Source organism: Ornithorhynchus anatinus, chromosome 7, assembly GCF_004115215.2.
Source record: "Ornithorhynchus anatinus isolate Pmale09 chromosome 7, mOrnAna1.pri.v4, whole genome shotgun sequence".
Classification (NCBI taxonomy): Eukaryota; Metazoa; Chordata; class Mammalia; order Monotremata; family Ornithorhynchidae; genus Ornithorhynchus; species Ornithorhynchus anatinus.
Genome location: NC_041734.1, coordinates 20358322 through 20377693, shown reverse-complemented (window position 1 = coordinate 20377693; position 19372 = coordinate 20358322). Strand labels below are relative to the sequence as shown.

The 19372-nt window shown below is 44.9% G+C and overlaps 2 long non-coding RNA genes across 3 annotated transcripts; both read right to left on the bottom strand.

Moving 5' to 3' along the window:
* Positions 1–27: 27 nt before the first annotated feature.
* LOC120638500 lies at positions 28–2408 on the bottom strand. The gene is made up of 4 exons (XR_005660192.1): positions 2219–2408; positions 1352–2047; positions 414–516; positions 28–295 (listed from the first exon to the last, which is right to left on the bottom strand). It is a non-coding gene; the product is annotated as an uncharacterized LOC120638500 (long non-coding RNA).
* A 100-nt stretch (positions 2409–2508) lies between these two features.
* LOC114813195 lies at positions 2509–5441 on the bottom strand. Of its 2 annotated transcripts, none has more exons than XR_003760839.2 (3): positions 3318–5441; positions 2863–3035; positions 2509–2742 (listed from the first exon to the last, which is right to left on the bottom strand). It is a non-coding gene; the product is annotated as an uncharacterized LOC114813195 (long non-coding RNA). The 2 variants fall into 2 exon arrangements; XR_003760840.2 differs by having other exon boundaries at positions 2509–3035; positions 3318–3463; positions 3667–5441.
* Between the last annotated feature and the right edge of the window lie 13931 nt (positions 5442–19372).

The following is a 19372-nucleotide window of genomic DNA, read 5'->3' as shown; positions in this document are numbered from 1 at the left end:
ATAATCCTCTTTTCCCTTCCCTCCCTCCCCACCATGCCACAGTCCCCCTGCAACTGGACTCCCATTGACAATCAGGGTGACCCAATGCCAGTGTTCCTGGGGGCTTCAGACCTTCAGTCCTACCTCCTCACACCCAGTTTCCCTGTTCCCCCTCACCAGACTGCCCCTGCTTCCCCCCTGCAATATGGGGCTGCAGGGACAGCTGCAGACCCAAAACACGGCTTCTTCATTGGTGTATTGTACTCTCTCCAGCACTTCGTACAGTGGGCTAAATAACTCAGGTGCTCAGTAAATACTATGGAATGCAAGACAAATGAAACTTCAGTACCCCCCAATTCTCTCTCCCTTAGAGGAAGTGAATCCAGCTATCCCTCATGTCACCTTCCCCACCACCTGTTCCCAGCCTCTCTTACCTTGGGTGCAACTGGCTTCTCTCCACTTGGCCCTCCTCGCCCAACCCTGGCTGACATCTCCTCTTCTCTTGACTCTGGCAGGTGATGCGGGCAGGTCCAGTTTCTGAAAAGAACCAAACTGGGTTTGAGAGTAAAGCCACACCTTCACTTTCCTAGATTAGAGCAGGTGGGGAGCCCTTCTCCAAACCCATTCCCTCTTAGCATTGCTTCAGGGTTTCCACTGGGTAGAATTTCCTTTTCTCTCTCTCTCCTTTATGAAAATCCTCACAACAGTTACCCAAACCACTAGTCAGGGGATAGACCGCGTGAAAATTACAGCGATGTGAAATATGAAACTCTTTTGGTTGTTTACTATGATGGAAAGTAAATTTCCTATGAAAATTGACGTTAAAGCACCTTTTGACCTGATTTAAATTTCCTATTTACTGATTTACTGATGGTAAACTTCATTCTGTCTCTACTCTATTAAATTATTGGCCATTATATTTGGGCTGATTTCATCTCCTTTCTTTCTGTGACTAAAACTTTAAGGTCCCAAAACAATGCTAATTGGCCTTTTTTCTACTGAAAATGGATTGGGCAAATATTCTGTGAGGAAAATGGTGATTCATTTATTTCTCCGATGTCATAGATTAGTAAGCTTGGGAGAAAGATATTGGAGGTAAAATATGCTAATTGCTAGGGACGAGGCTTTTTTAAACGTTCAGTTGGGCAGAATAATATTAGAATTTCCTCCCACACCAGGAACAATTTGAGATACTTTTTTTTTCTCCTCTCCATATGTCTTGGTGTCCACAGGTCTTCTGGATTTCCCTTCAGCTCTCCTTCCTCCTGTGGGCATTGCTCTCTCTACCCTGATTCCCCTCAATGTCAATAAGATTATAGGATAAATTGACTATCTGTTACACTCTAGTTATACTCTAGGCCCTCTCTCCTACCTTCAAAAGCATGTGTCTTCTCTCTTCCCAAGTTGTTCCTCTTACAACCATTTTTTCCTTGCAACAGGGTTTCTCTTGTCGTATTCTGTTGGCCGGGGGAGATCACGGGTTGTGGTGCCAAGGAATGACTTTGAGATGGCTCTCGGCAGGCTGGTGAATTCCAGGGGAAGCTGGATCATATGGGGAGGTCTGAGGGTCATGGTCTAGAAGTTGGGGTGCTGTGTGAATGAGAGCATTGTTGTGGAGGTGGTGGGGAGGGAGAGGGAAAGGGAAAGGGATGGATAAAGACAGGAAGAGTTAGAGAGGTGAGGCAACCAAAGGAGGGTTAGCTGAAAGAAGAACAAAGGGGAGAACAGAAGCTTCCCAGTAATCCCCTCCTCCCTTCCTTCCCTCCCTCCCTCCACTGCCACTGCTCCCCTCTGCAGTGGTGCTCTCACTGAGGACTAGGAGGCATCTAGTGGCAGTGCTACCAGGGGTTAAAAATCTAAATTTCAACCTCCTCGCCCCCAATCTCCCCGGATCCATCTCACCACTCCATCCCTGCTTCCCCCCCGCAATATGGAGGTGCAGGGACGGCAGCCAGGCCAACGACGCAGACACTCTCACAGGACTCCTTCACTGGCCAAGGATGCTCTCTTGCACCACCTGTAACTTCAAGTCATTTCTCCAACAAATGACCCAGAGGTTGGTCTAAAACTAAAGTTATATGACCCCCAAATTTAGTTCCCCCCTCCTTTTCATAGACAAATTAAACTAAACTGAAATCAACCCTCCCTCCTTCCTTCCCTTACACGTGTGTATCTTCCCTCCTGCCCTGAATCCTTACCTTTTGCACACAAATCTTCCTAGAAAGAAGTTTTCTCTTACCATTTTGTCCACTGGCCTGCTATTGTCTCAGTTGGGGTGCAAAGGAATGGTGAACGAGGTATTTCCCAGGATGACTGGTGGCAGGTAAATTCCAGGGGAAGCTGGACAACCTGGTTAGCCCAGGGGACTATGGTCCAGGAATGTCAAGGAGATGTTGGACTAAGGTGCGGAAAAGGAAGAGGAGGGCGAGGGAAAGAGAGGAGGCCAAAAAAGGAGGGAGCAGGAAAGAAGAAACCTACCCAGCGCCCCTCTCCCCCGCCCCCCGCCCCCAGCACTGCCACTGTCCCCCCTTCCAATGGTGCTCCCACCGAGGATCAAGGGGCACCTAATGGCAATGCTGCTGGGGTTTCACACCCTCCGTCCTACCTCCTCACAACCAGTTTCCCTGCTCCATCTCACCCTGCTGCCCCTGCTTCCCCCCTGCAATATGGGGCTGCAGGGACAGCTGCCAGGCCATTGATGCGGAAGCCATCTCACAACTTCTTCAGTAGCCAAGGATGCGTTCTTCCTCTGCCTGTAACAACCTCATTTTCCCAACAAATCACTTTTTTAAAGCCACTCAAGAAGTAATTTAGTCCCTCTCATTGTCCCTCCTTCCCTCATTAATGCGTGTTTTCCTTCTTCCCGCGCGGGACTGTAGGTACCTTATCCAATTCTTCCTTGAAGCAGGATTTCTCTTACTGTTTTCTTCCCTGGCCAGAGATGGTCTCAGCTGGGGTGCTGAAACCTGTCCTGGGATAGCAGTCAGCAGGCTGGTGAATTCCAGAGGAAGCCAGACCCCCTCAATGTGCACTGTGGTCCAAGAATGGGGGGGGAGCTGTTTGCATATGAGATTTTTTTGGCAGAGGAGGTGGGGGAAAAGAGAGAAGAAAGGGGATGGAACAAAGAGGGAGAGTGAGAGGTGAGGCAAAGAGGGGAGGGTAAAGTGAAGGAAAGGAGGGACGAGCCAGGAGCCCTCCCAAAATCCTCTCCTCCCTTGCTACTGTCCCCTTGTAATGCTACTCCCAGTAAAGGGTGGGGGGGTGGGGGGACAGTGCTGCAGTGGGTTCAGAACTTGTGCTCAAATTTCTCGCACCCAGTTTCCCTGCTCCCTCCTCACCATACTGTCCCTGCTTCTCCCTTGCAATATGGAGCTGCAGGGACAGCTGCCGGGCCAGCAGGGACTCCTTCGCTAGCCGGGATTCCACTTTTGCTCTGCCAGGAACTTCACCTCATTCTTCTGGGAAGGCTGATGGTACTTTCCTGCTGGAGGAAACAGATTTTTTTTTGCAAACTTTGACGTGAAAAAGCCCCCTCAGGTGTGAGAGCAACGACACCGTCTCTTGCCACGTTACCCAAAGTCCATCACAAGGATAACTATTCATGACAGTTTTCTTTCCCACCCCCTCATACCTCTGTTCAGTTTCTGCCAGAGACCTTCTCTGACTTGCCCCGGGGTGACCACTTACTGCTGCTCCGTGATGGAGCTTGGTGCTCCCTGCTCGAGCCCAGAGTGCCAATCTCCACCTGTGGACTAAATCTCTAGACATTCAAGACCAAAGACTAATCCTGCAATGTCAAAAACCCCCGATGTTCTTAAATAGAAATGTAGAGTTTCAATAGTTACATACATGGGCTAGAGAGAATCTTTCTTACCCTCAAAAATTTCGACCTACCTGTGTTCAATGGAAATGAGTACTATGTGAGGGTCTACGTTAACGGTGCTTTAATTAGTAATTTTAAGCTTATTCCATTGGGGTTTGGTTTCCCCAGTTTTACTGATTTGCAAATCTGATCATTGCCCCTATTTTCCCTCCCCTTAGAGAAATTATATCCCATTATCCCTTATGTCATCTTCCCCCAGAACTCTTGACCCCTTCTTTCTTACCTTGGGTGTTTTCAGCATCTAGCCACCTGACCCTCCTCACCCTCCCCACGGGCTGTACTGTTGTTATTGGAGCGCAGGTCTGGATCTGGATAACCCCTTGGAACTTCCTGTGTCCAAGGATATGGCAGGCATCCTGGGAATAAATCTATTAACTGTTCAGTGCACTTGGGCTTCCAGAGCCTGATGGGGCCTTGACTATCCCAGCACAGGATCACTTGGAAGATAACAGCAATAATAAGAAATTTTATTTGGTGTTTTAAGGATTCTTAAAATTAATTTCCCTTGGAAAAGTTCATTTTTACCTATTTTTCAAAATTTCCCACTCATCCCCTTAGTAAAAGTTTCATTTTCTTTACTTTTTGATAATTATGTATCCCTGAATAGAATTCAATGTGGAAAACATTAATACAGTTTCATTATTTCTCAAGATATGAATTTTGTGAGACATGCTTCTGAGATCACAAACACTTAAAGGAGAATTTTCACACTTGACTCGAAGATCCAAGGCTTAGAATTTCCTCCAACCCCAGAAATAATTTGAGATGCTTTCCCCTTCCCGTGCAGGCCCCCTCCTCCCCTGGCCCTCAGGCAATCAGCTCCTCATCTCCTCTCCATAAGTGCTGGGCCCCACAAGTCTCCCAAAGCCCCCTTAGTTCTCTCTTCTCCTGAGGGGCTAGCTTTGTCTACATTGAATGCCTTCAGCATATTTCCACAGGGACCTGAGGACGCCAAGGGGTTACTGGTAAACTTCCAGTGATTTCCCCCCTTTTGTTTCCCCTGAGAAGAATTTCAATTTCATCTCCCCCCAAAACAATTCCAACAGTTGATCAAACAATAAAATCTTCCTGACCCCCAATTTCAGTGGGAAAATATACCCCAATGGGAAAATGTGGGTTTGAAGAAGGGCTCTAGATTGGCACAAAAATATGCTTTGCTTTTTCAACAAATATAGAGCATTTTCAGGACAGATAATACTTGAACCAAATATTCCCTCTTTGAATCTGACCAAGAAGGAAGTATTTTCTAGGGCAACTCCACCAGTGAATTTTACCATGAGCTTCTGATTTTTGTTGTATTGTACTCTCACCCAAATGCTTAGTACAGTCCACTGCATACAGTAAGCTTCCCACAAGGAAGGTGTCTACCAGCTCTGTTGTATTGTACATAGTAAGCTCTCAGTAAATACCCCAGAGGATGATGATAAATACCAGGTGGTTCCCATGAAGTACAACCCAGCACCTCAGTGTAGAATTTATTTGCCATTCCTGCTTTCTGCAAAGACCAGTTTGGGAAGGGTTTGTTTATTCCCCTTCCTGTAGGGTTTATTGGGAAGGGCTTAGGTAGAGTGGAGTGGGAAGAAGGGGCATTTGAAAGATGATTGGAAGAGAAGCACAAGCAAATCATTCATTCATTCATGCATGCATTCTTATTGAGTGCTTACTATGTGCAGGGCATTGTACTAAGCGCTTGGGAGAGTATGGTGTAACAATAAATAGACCCATTCCCTGCCCACAGTGAGCTTTCAGTCTAGAGGAGAGACAGACATTGATGTAAATAAATAAATTACAGATATGTACCTAAGTGCTGTGGGGCTGGGAGCGGGGATGAATAAAGGGAACAAGTCAGGGCGACACAGGCTCATCAGTAAGCCTTCGAAGAGGGGAGAGTAACTGTCTGTAGGATTTGAGGAGGGAGGGAGTGCCAGGCTAGAGGCAGGATGTGCATGAGGGCTTGGCAGTGAGATAGATGAGAACGAGGTATGGTGAGAAGGTTAGCATTTGAGGAGCAGAGTGTGAAGGCTGGGTTCTAAAAGGAGAGCAGCGAGGTGAGGTCAGAGGGGATAAGGTGATTGAGTGCTTTAAAGTCAATTGTGAGGAGTTTTTGTTCGATGTAGAGGTGGTGGTGTGATGACATCCAGATAGAGAGATGTCTTGAAGGCAAGACTACAAGACTGAAGGCAAGACTGAAGGCAAGACTGAAATACAAGACTACAGAGGGGGAGAGAGATCAGGATTGGAGAGGTGGATTTGGGTGTCATCCGCATAGAGGTGGTAGTTGAAGTGATGGGAGTGACTGAGTTCTCCAAGGGAGTGGGTGTAGACGAAGAATAGAAGGGGACGCAGAACTGAACCTTGAGGGACCCCCACAGTAAGGTGGGAGGCAGAAGAGGAGCACGTGAAGGAGACTGAGAATGAGAATGAGAGGGCAGAGTGATAAGAGAACCGGGAGAGGACAGGGTCCTAGTTCTGCTCTTTTCTTAACATAAAATCTTTTATGTTTTGTATTTTAACGTAAAATATGTTCCCAGTTGTCTTTAATTTGGACTTTCTTGTACCCCATGCAGTAATCAGCTCCCTTCTTCCCCTTTTGAGGAACAAATTGCTGAACACCTAGCAATTAAAATCCTGAAACAATTCAGAAAACCCTGTCGATGTAAACTGCAGCTTGGCTTTAAGGAGTACCCAAATCTTCTTGAAACAGGACTTTTTAAGATCGTCCCTTAAAGCCTGAACAAGTTTATTAAAACAGACAAGAATTTCTGATGAATAGGTGCCTTTGCCAAATCATTTTAGGTCTGTTTCCAAAAATGAGACAAAACTCTCCCACTAGTGTGGTTTACAGAAGAATTTATTGTGGATAAACTGAAATCTATTCACCTGCATGATGGGAGTTGTGTGCCTACTGTGTGCAGAGCACTGAACTAAGCTGGAAGGGGGTGGTGGGAGGCAAGCACAAAAATCAATTACAGCAAGGAGAAAGTTAGAGACAGTAAATTCTAAGGGGGTGGGAGGGGCCGAGTTTGAATGCATAGGTAATCTAGAAGTGCTGAAGTGGCAGATGGGAGACCCTCAGTCAAGCAATCAGTGATATTTACTGAGTACTTACAATGCACTGAGCTCTGTACTAAGCCCTAGGAAGAGTACAATACAAGAGAATTAGTGGAGATGTCACCTGCTCATAATGAGCTTACAGTCTAGAGACCTGTAGGGGAAGGTAGGAATTAATATAATTAATAATATATAATTTAAAGCTATTACATAAGTGCTGTGGCGTTAGGGAAGGGGTAACAGTCTCAGATGGAGCCTTAGACCAGTATTTTCCCACTCCTCCCCTCTCCAACCTCTCTATATGGAACTCAACTTTTTCTCTGATTATTTCTCTTCAAAAAGAATTCAAATCCAGCTGGGTAATATAATAAGTAAATACTATTCTCAGTACTGCAAAATTCAGTATTTCCTTTCAAAATTTATGGGCTATAACCTCGTCCCCGTCCCCCGCCCAAGGTCTCTGTTTTCCCACAAGAACCTTGCTAATATACCTCCCTTAGCCAAATAACTGCTATTACCACAAACTCCATTTCCCATCTTCTCAGAATAGTCTGTCTTATGCCAAACTCAAAGACAGGGTCAACTCTTACTTGTCTGGTCGTCTCCAGTGCTGCCCTCCTCCATTTCCTACTAGGTGCTCTGGCCCTGCAACAGGATCATTGAAAAGTCAGACCAGGCTTTTATAGGAAATAGTACAGCTTTTTTGCACTAACCATGAGAGGCTCAGTTCATCTCCCTTGGAATTCAGAGATATAACAGCTTTTTCTGAAACTTTGGGAAATAAAAGAATTTTTTATTTCACATTAAATTTTCAGACTATGACAATTTATCTCTTATCATTCATTTTTTCCCCTCTCAGTAGAAATCCTGAAGGCAAATGTTACTGTACTTGGAATTTCTCCCCCAGAAAGTGTGCGCAATAATCTGTATTGGGCAGAATTGTGATAAATGACTGAACACACCTTTTAGGGAAAAGGTAGATGTTCCGTGTTCTGAGGAAAAGTTAAGTACACATGCTCAAAGTCACTGCGGCTCTGAAACTCATCTCCACACTTCATTTACCTGTTTTCTCCCAGTTCTGGAAGTTAATCCCATTTTGTTTTTTACCTTATCTAGGGCGATTTAAAGGTGATTTTTATTCACTTGACCTCAGAAGCTTGGATTTCTTGTCACTAAACTTGAGTCAGGCAATAACCTGTGTAGAAAATCATTTTTTAAAGAGTGACCGATCCAAAGATGAGTGAGAAAAAAATAATTGTTCTGACAGGATTGTGGAGAATAAAGTAGAGGTTCTCAAAGGCTAACTCACTAAAATTTCCCTAGAGTTGGTACTGGCATATTTTTTTCTGTAAGAGTACTTTTTTTTTGCCTATTTGCTTTTTCTGTTTTCCATAGACTTGCTGGAGGGCTCCTGGCTCTCTTTCTCCCCTGCTTTCCCCTACCAAATCCTCAGTGTCCATACCTGTTTTCCTCAGGTAATCTGAGTCCATCCCATTTTGCTTTTACTTTACCTTTCACTTCCCCATACAGAAGAGGGTGATTTTGTAGCAAGCCACAGAATTCTTTCCTCCTCAACACGAGTCAGGGGATACTCTGTGAGGAAAATCTTTTGGAGACTGATTTAACTTGGCCAAAAAGAATGGAAGGTGAACAAATGAGTGCTGCTGTAGCTGAAATGTATGGAAAAAGTAAAACATTCACCTGTCTTTTTCAACATTCTGGCCCTAAACGGGGTTTAGGGAATTTTCTGTGGAAAAAATCTTTCCATCGACTCTCCTTCCATCAAGAAAATTATAGGAAAAATGATAATCCTGCTTAGCTAAAAACAAAAAGTAAAATAATTGAGTATCTCCTTCCGTTTTAGTCAAGCTACGTGCTTTTACTTTTATGGGTTTTTTTTTTAACTTCCCTGGATTTTTCAACTACTGCTTGCAGAGACGCCTCAGCTAGTCTGTCTCCTAAGACCCTTTCTCCTCACCAAATCACTGCAAGGCGTTTCTATCGGTTTTGAATTAAAACCAATTTGACTTTTTTTTTTTTTTAGTCTATCGCTAAGTCCCTTAAAGGTGATTTCGGGACTCATCTATCATGAAAGTTAGGAGCCCCTCCTTCCCACTGAAGCCTAGTCAGGGGGAAGCCTAGTCAGGGGGATATTCTGTGAGGAAAATCCTTTGAAATGGATTTATCTTGACCAAAAGGACTGGAAGGTGAACAAATGAGTGCCACTCTAGCCGAATTGTATGGAAAAAGTAAAACTTTCACTGGTCTTTTTCAACATTCTGGCCCTAAACGTGGTTTAGGGAAGTTTCTGTGGAAAAAAATCTTTCCGTCGACTCTCCTTTCCTCATGATAACTATAGGAAAAATGATAACCCTGCTTAGCTAAAAACAAAGAGCAAAATAATTGAGTATCTTCTTCCGTTTTAGTTAAGCTACAGGGTATTCCTTTTATGGGGTTTGGGGTTTTTTTTTAACTTCCCTGGTTTTTTTCAACTACCCCTTGCTGCAGAGACCCCTCAGCCAGTCCGTCTCCTAAGGACCCTTTCTCCTCACCAAATCACCTCACGGCGTCTCTATCAGTTTTGAATTAAAACCAATTTTATTTTTAAAAAAACTATCGCTAAGTCCCTTAAGGGTGATTTGGGAACTCATATATCATGAAAGTTGGGAGTCTCTGCTTACCACTGCAGCCTAGTCAGGGGATAGTCTGTGAGGAAAATCTTTCGGAGATGGATTTATCCTGACCGAAAAGTGAGCAATGAACAAAATTAGCGCTCCTTTTGGTCAAGATAAATCAGTCTCCAAAAGATTTTCTTCACAGACTATCCCCTGACTGGGTCCAGTGGAAAGGAAGGACTCCTAACTTTCATGATATATGAGTTCGAAATCACCTTTAAGGGACTTAGGGATATATTTTTTTTAAAAAGTCAAATTGGTTTAAATTCAAAACCGATAGAAACGCCTTGCACTGATTTGGTGAGGAGAAAGGGTCTTAGGAGACAGACTAGCTGAGGGGTCTCTGCAAGCGGTAGTTGAAAAAACCAGGGAAGTTTTTTTTAAAAAATTGTGCAACAAATTCGCGGGCTTGTTGAAAAGAAGGAAGTCGTCTTGAAAGCCCACCTCAGAAAGTTTTCCCTAGATTCCTACTGGCTTCAGAGTCCCTCACTAGTCATTTTTGTCTTTTTAGAGACTTTTTTTTCTCTTACGGCGTTTCTGCCTTGCTGTTTCTTTCCCCTCAGACTTCTCGGAAAGCCTGTGTGTGGGGTCCCGTCCAGGCCCGAGCCTCCCGCTCGCAGCCCCGCAGGCTCCGCAGTGAATCTATCTCCTCAGAGAGCGGAGGGGCGGGGCCTGCTGGCAACCACGGGGCGGAGCCTGCCCTTGCCCGCGCTTTGCTCCCCCCTCTCCTCGCTCCCTCCAGGATCCCCGACCTCCCTCCTCCCTCCCTCCCTCCCCTCCGCCCATCACACACGGCCCCAAGTAGCAGAAAGCAGCGTGGCTGACTGGAAAGAGCTTGGGAGTCAGAGATCTTGGGTTCGAATCCCGCCTCTGCCACTGGGCAGCTGTGTGACTGTGGGCGAGTCACTTCACTGAACTTAAAATTCAAATCCAGCTGTGTAATATGATGAGTAAATACTACTCTCAGAACTGCAAAATTCAGTATTTCATTTCAAAATGTATGGGCTATAACCTCGTCCCCTGCCCCCATCCCCCATCTTCGCCCCCTCGCCCCCCCCACCATGGTCTCTGTTCTCCCACAAGAACCTTGCTAAGATACCTCCCTTAGCCAAATAACTGCTATTACCACAAACTCCATTTCCCATTTTCTCAGAATAGTCTGTCTTATGCCAAACTCAAAGACAGGCTCAACTCGTGATTGTCTGGTTGTCTCCAGTGCTGCTCTCCTCCATTTCCTAGTAGGTGCTCTGGCCCTGCGACAGGATCACTGAGAAGTCAGACCAGCTTTTAGAGGAAATAGTACAGCTTTTTTTCACTAAGCATGAGAAGCTCAGTTCATCTCTCTTGGAATTCAGAGCTATAACAGCTTTTCCTGAAACTTTGGGAAATAAAAGAATTTTTTTATTTCACATGAAATTTTCAGACTATGACAATTTATCTCTTATCATTCATTTTCCCCCCTCTCAGTAGAAATCCTGAAGGCAAATGTTACTGTACTTGGAATTTCTCCCCCAGAAAGTGTGCGCAATAATCTGTACTGGGCAGAATTGTGATAAATGATGGAACACACCTTTTAGGAAAAAGGTAGATGTTCCCTGTTCTGAGGAAACGTTAAGTACACATGCTCAAAGTCACTGTGGCTCTGAAACTCATTTCCACACTTCATTTACCTGTTTCCTCCCAGTTGTGGAAATCAATCCCATTTTGGTTTTTACCTTATCTAGGGCGATTTAAAGGTGATTTCTGTTCACTGACCTCAGAAGCTTGGAGTTCTTGTCACTAAACTTGAGTCAGGCAGTATTCTGTGAAGAAAATCATATTTTAAAGAGTTACCGATCCAAAGAAAAGAGTGAGAAAATAGTAATTGGTGTTCTGACAGGATTGTGGAGAATAAAGTAGAGGTTCTCAAAGGCTAACTCACTAAAATTTCCCTAGAGTTGGTACTGGCATATTCTTTTCAGTGAGAGTACTTTTTTTTTTAACCTATTTGCTTTTTCTGTTTTCCATAGACTTGCTGGAGGGCTCCTGGTTCTCTTTCTCCCCTGCTTCCCCCTACCAAATCCTCAGTGTCCACATCTGTTTTCCTCAGATAATCTGAGTCCATCCCATTTTGCTTTTACTTTATCTTTCACTACCCCATACAGAAAAGGATGACTTTGTAGAAAGCCACATAAGTCTTTCCTCCTCAACACGAGTCAGGGGCTACTCTGTGAGGAAAATCTTTTGGAGACTCATTTATCTTGGCCAAAAACAATGGAAGGTGAACAAATGAGGGTTGCTCTGGCCGAATTGTATGAAAAAAGTAAAACATTCACCAGTCTTTTTCAACATTCCGGCCCTAAACGTGGTTTAGGGAATTTTCTTTGGAAAAAATCTTTCCATCGACTCTCTTTCCCTCAAGAAAATTATAGGAAAAATGATAACCCTACTTAGCTCAAAACAAAAAAGTAAACTAATTGAGTATCTTCTTCCGTTTTAGTCAAGCTACATGGAATTCCTTTTACGGGGGTTTTGTTTTTTTTTTAACTTCCCTGATTTTTTTCAACTACTGCTTGCAGAGACCCCTCAGCTAGTCTGTCTCCTAAGGACCCTTTCTCCTCACCCAATCACCTCAAGGCGTTTCTATCAGTTTCGAATTAAAACAATTTTACTTTAAAAAAAAAATCTATCGCTAAGTCCTTTAAGGGTGATATCGGGACTCATATATCATGAAAGTTAGGAGCCCCTCCTCCCACTGAACCCTAGTCAGGGGGATAGTCTGTGAGGAAAATCCTTCGAGATGGATTTATTTTGACCAAAAGGAATGGTAGGTGAACAACTGAGTGCTGCTCTGGCCGAATTCTATGGAAAAAGTAAAACATTCACTGGTCTCTTTTGACATTCTGGCCCTAACCGTGGTTTAGGGAATTTTCTGTGGAAAAAATCTTTCCATCGACTCTCCTTCCCTCATGAAAATTATAGGAAAAATGATAACCCTGTTTAGCTAAAAACAAAAAGTAAAATACTTGAGTATCTTCTTCCGTTTTAGACCAGCTACAGGGTATTCCTTTTATGGGTTTTTTTTTAACTTCCCTGGTTTTTTTCAACTACCGCTTGCAGAGCCCCCTCAGCCAGTCCGTCTCCTAAGGACACTTTCTCCTCACCAAATCACTTCAGGGCGTTTCTGTCAGTTTGGAATCAAAACCAATTTAACTTTTTTTTAAAAAAAAATCTATCCCTAAGTCCCTTAGGGTGATTTCAGAACTCATATATCATGAACGTTGGGAGTCCCTGCTTCCCCCTGAATCTTAGTCAGGGGATAGTCTGTGAGGAAATCTTTCGGAGACGGATTTATCCTGACCGAAAAGTGAGAAATGAACAAAATTAGCGCTGCTCTGACAAGAATTGTGTGGAAAACATTCGCGGGCTTCTTGAAAAGAAGAAAGTCGGCTCGAAAGCCCACCTCAGAAAGTTTTCCCTAGATTCCTACTGGCTTCAGAGTCCCTCACTAGTAACTTTTGTCGTTTGAGAGTCTTTTTTTCCTCTTACGGCGTTTCTGCCTTGGTGTTTCTTTCCCCTCAGACTTCTCGGAAAGCCTGTGTGTGGGGTCCCGTCCAGGCCCGAGCCTCCCGCTCGCAGCCCCGCAGGCTCCGCAGTGAATCTATCTCCTCAGAGAGCGGAGGGGCGGGGCCTGCTGGCAACCACGGGGCGGAGCCTGCCCTTGCCCGCGCTTTGCTCCCCCCTCTCCTCGCTCCCTCCAGGATCCCCGACCTCCCTCCTCCCTCCCTCCCTCCCTCCCCTCCGCCCATCACACACGGCCCCAAGTAGCAGAAAGCAGCGTGGCTGAGTGGAAAGAGCTTGCGAGTCGGAGGTCGTGGGTTCGAATCCCGCCTTTGCCACTTCTCAGCTGCGTGACTTTGAGCAAGTCACTTAACTTCTCTGGGCCTCAGTTATTACCTCTTCTGTAAAATGGGGATTAAGACTGCGGGCCCCTTGTGAGACAACCTTCTAACCTTGTATCTACCCCAGTGCTTAGAACAGCACTTGGCACTTAGGGAGCACTTAATAGTATTGGTGATTGTTCAGCGCTTACTATGTTCAGAGCACTGCTCTAAGCGCTGGGGTAGATGGAGGGTCATCAGGTTGTCCCACGTGAGGGATCTTCATCCCCCTTTGACAGATGAGGTAACTGAGGCCCAGAGAGGTGAAGTGACTTGCCCACAGTCACACAGCTGACAAGTGGCCGAGCTGGGATTCGAACCCATAGTATTGTTCTTAAAAAAGCACGTGGATTTTGGGGGGAGAAAATAAATCACTCAGTTATATGCCCTGGATGATCTTATCCTGGATTCTTCAAATTGGGCATTAAGGAGCCGACGAGCCCTCGACTTAGTAGTACACAACCTAGATTTACTTAGAAATACATTTCTCAGGGAGGTCTGGTCAATATGCTCTATTTTCTTCACTTCGTTCGCCCACAGTTACTTCTGTTTAAATGTTAGTGATGATTTGGATGCTTACCATGACTTCCAGATAAATAAAACTGATTTTAACTAGCTTCATTAAAATTCTTCATGGAAAATTCTCATTCAGTCATAACCCACAGAAAGAACTTCTCATTTAGGAGAAGTTTTTTTCTCTGAGTATTCACACACTTGCCTCAAATAAATATCAAAAAAAGGATATTCAGGTTGTTTCCATACTGTCTGTAAGGATTCCGTTCTTTTTTTGTCAATTTCCTTAGTCCAGTGACACCAAGTGAATTTAAAAACCACTCCAGAAACACCCATTCTGGAAAATGAATCCTTTTAAGACCTTACCCGTGGTTACTCTATCAGAATTGAATTCACAATCTATTTTGATAGTATTACTGCACCTTCGATTGTTGACAATTATTTTGAGGTGTTGGAATTTCTATAAATGGTGTTGTTAAGGGCTGTTAAAGGATTTTAAATATCTTTGCAGTAAATACAAAACATAGTTTTTGAAAAAAACAGGGCTATTTCTGTGAAGAAGTGGTTATTCACATGATTTGCCTTTCATGTAGGAAGTAGTTTTTAATAGCCTTGATAACTGAAAGAGACATCTGTAACCTCCCTTTCCATCATAAGGCTAGAAGGTGCTTTATTTTTTTGTTGTTGTTGTTCAGTCACATCCTTTTTCCTCCTTTTTAATAGTTAGGGGATAATCTGAGGAAAAAATTTTAGAAATTGATTGATCCTGGCCGATAAAGTTTGAGAAATGAACAAAATGAATACCTCGGTGACAGGATTTTATGGAAAATATTCGCAGGCTTGTTGGCAAGAAGGTAGTCGTTTTGAAAGGCCAACTCTGGAAATTTTCCCTAGAATGCTAGGGCTTTCAGAGTTGTTACTAGGAATCTTTTTGAAAGGTGTATTTTGGGGGGGAGGTCTTTTGTTTTGGGGTTTTTTTTTTGCTTCCAGCCTATTTTCCTTTGTGGTTCATCTCCAGCTTGCCAGAAATCTTCTCCCCTAGCCCCACTTCCTTCTTCCAACCGTCCCTCTGCTCGATCTACAGTGTGACTGTAGGGGGCGCCGCCTGGCCGTTGCCTCTCTTTGCTTCAGTCATCTTCATTGAGCGCCTACTGTGTGCCGAGCGCTGTACTAAGCGCTTGGGAAACCACAACAGAGAAGGTAGACACGTTCACTGCCCACAGTGAGCTCAGAGTTTTCGAGACAAGCTCACAGTCCCTCAGATGTTCATTAGATGAGAAAATAATCACTAATAAAGCTAATCAACCGTATTTACTGAGCACAGAACTAAAATGAAATATTTTTTCTATGTTTAAAAGTTTGAAAAATCAGTAACTTTTTACCCACAGTTGACAGAACAAGAGGGCGAGTAGTCTAATTTAAAATGAAAATAGCCGGTACAGCCCTCTGCACACAACAGGCACCCAGGACAGTACTCCTTAGGCGGTAGATGCCCAAGAGAGTGCTCTGTACACAATTGATACCTAATACAGTGTTCTGCATACATTCGGCATCTAGCACACAGTAATAATGATAATCACTATGTTGGTATTTGTTAAGCGCTTACTATGTGCAGAGCACTGTTCTCAGCGCTGGGGTAGATACAGGGTCATCAGGTTGTCCCACGTGAGGCTCACGGTCTTCATCCCCATTTTGCAGATGAGGTAACTGAGGCCCAGAGAAGTGAAGTGACTTGCCCACAGTCACATAGCTGACAGGTGGCAGAGCGGGCATTTGAACCCATGACCTCTGACTCCCAAGGCCGGGCTCTCTCCACTGAGCCACGCTACTTCTGTGAGCAGTAAGTGTCCAATCCTATGCCCTGCACACAGTAGGCATTCAGCACGGATGTTGATGGAGGTGATGATGGTGGCGAAGAAAGCAGTATGGGAAAGGAAATAGTTAAGCTCGGGGCGTGAAGGATTTGGGCATTGGCTGAGTGCAAATTTGTCCTTTCTGAGATGGAAGTCTGTGGCCTGGTGGCACATAGGCCTCCTCAGACATGTATACAAAATGCTCTTTTACATGCAATCCGTTGAACGTCTGCCCCATATTTTGTAATATTTGGGTGGGATTTTTCTGGCATCATAATGGTAAATTTTCCCTAAATTTTAGCTGCAAAAGATAGATTTTTTTACTTCCCCCAGATGCTTTCAGCAGGACGAACCAATTTTTATTCTGTTGTTGCACGAGCCTTACTGACCACCGTTGTTTAGCCAAGCATGGAAAAGTTGTTAAGTGTTTTTGGGGGGACAAAATAATTAATAAAGAAAAAAGGAATTCATCAGAAGTTGACCATGCAGAGGGCATAGGGAGAGGAAGAAGGGAGAGGGCATCCCCACGTCCACCTCCAGTATCCACCAGCCCATGGTTCTCCTCATCTCCAAAACCTTCTTCAGATCCCACCTCCTCCAGGAAGCCTTCTCTGATTAATTCCCAACACTCCACTTCATCCAGCATTCCACCCTCATGTATTTGGTCACTATCCTGAGTTGTCCTATATATCACTGTATTTTTATTTACCTTTTACCTGTGCATACAACTGCTTTTTAAGCTCTTTCATCCCACTAGGTTTTGCCCTACTTCCAGCTCTAGCCATATTCTTTTCTTTTACCTGCTTCCATTTACTATGGATTAATCCTTTTTGTCCATCTTCCCCATTAGATTGTAAGCTCCTTATGCGCAGGGAACATCCTCTAGAACATCTCATCGTGGGCAGGGACCGCATCTATCACCTCTGTTATATTTTACTCTCCCAAGGGCTCGAGACAATGCTCTGCACACAGTAAGCATTCAATAAATACTATGGATTGATCTGCCTTTGTACCGTTGCACTGCCCTATGCTGTACTTAGTACAGTACACTGCACTCATGGGTGCTCAGGAAGTAGCACTGATAGATTGACTAGTTGGCAGAACACGCAGAACCCCCAAGCACCAGGGATATAAAAGATGCCACCTAAACGCCACACTTTCTGTCTGCTTCTCCATTTCATTTTGAAAGGCATAATTGGGTAGTAATCATAATAATGAAAGCAATATTGTTATCCCTTATTGGGATTTGTTAAGTGCTTACTTTGTGCCAAGCTCTGTACTAAGTAGAGACAGAATAATTAGGTGGGACCGGCTCCCATCCCACATGGGGCTCAAGGTCTAGCGGGGAGGAAGAGAAGTCATTTTATCCCAATATTACAGATGAGGAAACTGAGGCACAGAGAAGTGAAGTGACTTCAATCAATCGTATTTTCTGAACGCTCAGCACGCACAGGACACTGTCCTAATTGCTTGGGAGAGTACAGTACAACAGCGTTGGCAGACACGATCCCCGCCCACACCGATCTTACAGTATGGAGGGGAAGACTTGCCCGAGGTCACACGGCAGGCAAGTGATGGAGCAGGGATTAGAACCCAGGCCCTCTGACTCCCCGGCCTGAGCTCTTTCTGTTAGGTCACGCTGCTTCCCCTAGTGTGAATGTTCCAGGGTTCTAGGCTCCTTTCTGGCACCCGAGGGTGTGAGCGACCTTTCCTGTGGCCTCAGCTCCTGGCTAGCCCCCTCTGGCTCCTTGGCCCGGCTGCCGTGTCCCTAGGGGCAGCCGCTCCCCAGGCAGCTCACGCTATTATGAAGACGAAGGGTCCGGGGATTTCTTTCCCACCCCAGGCTTCGGGAAATCTCTTGGCTAAATTTTTTTCTTTATGGACCCTCGGTGGAAGCACAGAACCAACCTGTTTGATGGCCTCGGGATCCCGGCCTATCTAGCTTCCAGGTTTCCAGATCCCTTTCCAAGGCTGAGCAGGTTTTACCCTGGCAGTGGCTGTTTGGGGCCTTCATTTATTCAATTCATTTGTACCTTCAGTGATTTATTTGGATGCCCCCATTTGAATGAAAACTCCTTATGGACAGGAAACTGACCCCTTCCCTGCTTTGTACTACAAAGTACTTTGTATTTTGAAAGGCATAATTGGGTAGTAATCATAATAATGATAGCAATATTATCATCTGTTATTGGGATTCGTTAAGTGCTTACTTTGTGCCAAGCTCTGTACTAAGTAGAGACAGAATAATTAGGTGGGACCGGCTCCTGTCCCACATGGGGCTCAAGGTCTAGCAGGGAGGAAGAGAAGACATTTTATCCCAATTTTCCAGATGAGGAAACTGAGGCACCGAGAAGTTAAGCAACGTCAATCAATCGTATTTTCTGAAAGCTCAGCACGCACAGGACACTGTCCTAAATGCTTGGGAGAGTACAAAACAACAGCGTTGGCAGACACGATCCCCGCCCACACCGATCTTACAGTATGGAGGGGAAGACTTGCCCGAGGTCACACGGCAGGCAAGTGATGGAGCAGGGATTAGAACCCAGGCCCTCTGACTCCCCAATGCTTGGCACATTGTAAGTGCTTACCAGTTACTCTTATTATTATTATTAGCAACTCAGATCCAGAAGTTGTGTGCCATTAGGCTTGGTGTCACTTGGTGAGCTAGGTTTGGGGACAAAGTGGGAGGAAACCAATGAGGTGGCATTATCTGGGCAGCCAGGCAGCCACCAAGCTTATGATCTGCCACTTCTCCACTTGGTAATTTATTTTAATATCTGTCTCCCCTTCTAGATTGTAAGCTTCTTCATGGTAGGGATTGTGTCTACCAACTCTATGGCATGGTACTCTCCCAACACCTCAGTACAGTGCACTGCACACAGTAAGCACTCGATTAAATGCCGTTGACTGCTCGATCACTGCGGACCATCACATGAATCTTTGACTTCCTAAGCCTGTGGCATGGCTTGCGGCAGAGTCAGCTGAGTTCAGTGTTGTCACAGGAGCATGTCCACCCGGTCGGTCTTTTCATTGATAACATCCCAACCTTAGGAACTGAAAGCTTTGTTTTCTCTGTCGGGGCTTTTTGTCTCCAGCGAGTGTGCCCTAGAATATCCGCAAGAGGGTGCTGTGCCCCACGGAGGCCCAACGTCTAACTGGCTCTGGAGCCTGGCTGGGTTGGGGGTAGCCCAGGCTGTGATTAGAACTGTTGTACACAGAGCATCCTCATGGTCAGTGGTGTCTTCCTCAAGGATGGAGGACAACTCTGAACAAACAAAATAAATAGGGTGATCAAGATATGTCTTCTATCTGTGAACAGTGCTTGGCACATAGTAAGGGCTTACCAATTACTATTATTATTAGTAGCAACTCAGATCCAGAGGTTGTGTGCCATTAGGCTTGGTGTCACTTGGTTTGTTAGGTTTGGGGACAAAGTGGGAGGAAACCAATGAGGTGGCATTGAACTGAAAGCTTTGTTGTCTCAGTCGAGGCCTTTTG